We start from the raw sequence: 1898 nt of genomic DNA, 5'->3' as shown, positions 1-1898 counted from the left end.
CGACAGAAAAGAAGGAAGGCTGAAGTGTGAAACGACAAAGGAAATAAAAGAACTAAAACGGGGCGTTTTGATTAATGAAGCCACACAGCCAGCACGTGTGGGAGAGCCCAGAAATTAGTTAAAGAGAAGGCCAGCTGTCAAGTTGTAATTAGTGGATTAGTTATAAAACGGTTAGTTAGTTTGTTACAGAGCTTGGAGTAATGCTCTGTTTTAGAGTTGTATATATATAGCTTAGTTGTTAATTATAAATTCACTTGATTCATTTGTATCAATTTCTGGTTTATAAGAATTGGAGTTTTCTCTCTCTCTCCCTCTGTTCTTGTTATTTTACACTCTCTTAAATATTGATGTAAGTTGACATTTATATTTTTATACTGACACAACAAATTTCACAATATTTTCACAATTATTGCTGTGTAAATTTCTTACAAGTCGAAATAAAATAATAAAATATGAGACTGTAGCCAACTACAACTAAAAATAAATGTTTAAAAAAATGTTACAACACTTATTGTTATCACAATTTTTCACAATTGTTGAAATCTCAGTTTCTTATATATTAAATAAATAAAAATGCTAAATCCACAACATTTTAACATTAATTTCACAACAAATCATAGGTAAGCTATTATTGATGGATCGCACTAGAGCTACAATGCTTTTGGTTTATTCAATTGGCACTGTAGCTACAGTGCCTAAAGTTTTTTTTTTTAGTAATTAGTTTGTGTTTTTTTTTTTTTTTTTTTTTTTTTTTTTTTTTTTTTTTTTTTTTTTCTCTTAAATATTGATGTAAGCTGACATTTATATTGTTATACTGACATAACAAATTTCACAATATTTTCACAATTATTGACGTGTTAATTTCTTACAAGTCGAAATAAAATAATAAAATATGAGACTGTAGCCAACCACAACTGAAAATAAATGTTTAAAAAAAATATTACAACACTTATTGTTATCACAATATTTTCACAATTATTGTGTAAATTTCTTACAAGTCGAAATAAAATAATAAAATATGAGACTGTAACCAACCACAACTAAAAATAAATGTTTAAAAAAAATGTTACAACACTTATTGTTATCACAATTTTTCACAATTGTTGAAATCTCAGTTTCTTATATATTAAATAAAAAAAATGCTAAATCCACAACATTTTAACATTAATTTCACAATAAATCATAGGTAAGCTATTATTGATGGATCGCATTAGAGCTACAGTGCTTTTGGTTTATTCAATTGGCACTGTAGCTACAGTGCCTAAAGTTTTTTTTTTTTTTTTTTTTTTTTTTCTCTAAATATTGATGTAAGCTGACATTTATATTGTTATATTGACATAACAAATTTTACAATATTTTCACAATTATTGACGTGTCAATTTCTTACAAGTCGAAATAAAATAATAAAATATGAGACTATAGCCAACCACAACTGAAAATAAATGTTTTAAAAAAATGTTACAACACTTATTGTTATCACAATATTTTCACAATTATTGAAATTTCAATTTCTTATATATCAAATAAAAAAATGCTACATCCACAACATTTTAACATTAATTTCACAACAAATCATAGGTAAGCTATTATTTATGGATAACCTGGAGCTACAGTGCTTTTGATTTATTCAACTGGCACTGTAGCTACAGTGCCTAAAGTTTTTTTTTTTTTTTTTTTAGTAATCGGTTTGTGTTTTTTTTTTTCTTGGAAATATTTATGTAAGCTGGCATATATATTGTTATATTGACACAATAAAGCTGCTATGCTGCTACAATGCTTCGGCACTGTGCATCCAAAGTGTTGGCACTGTAGTTACAATAGTGCTTTGGTTTCGTGAGTCCTTTTTTTTTTTTTTTTTTTTCCCCTTTATTCAACCATTTGTTATTTTCGGTTGTTGT

This window comes from Quercus suber, unplaced genomic scaffold, assembly GCF_002906115.3.
Source record: "Quercus suber isolate HL8 unplaced genomic scaffold, Cork oak 2.0 scaffold_153, whole genome shotgun sequence".
NCBI classification, from domain to species: Eukaryota; Viridiplantae; Streptophyta; class Magnoliopsida; order Fagales; family Fagaceae; genus Quercus; species Quercus suber.
Note: the sequence above shows the minus strand (reverse complement) of the source record.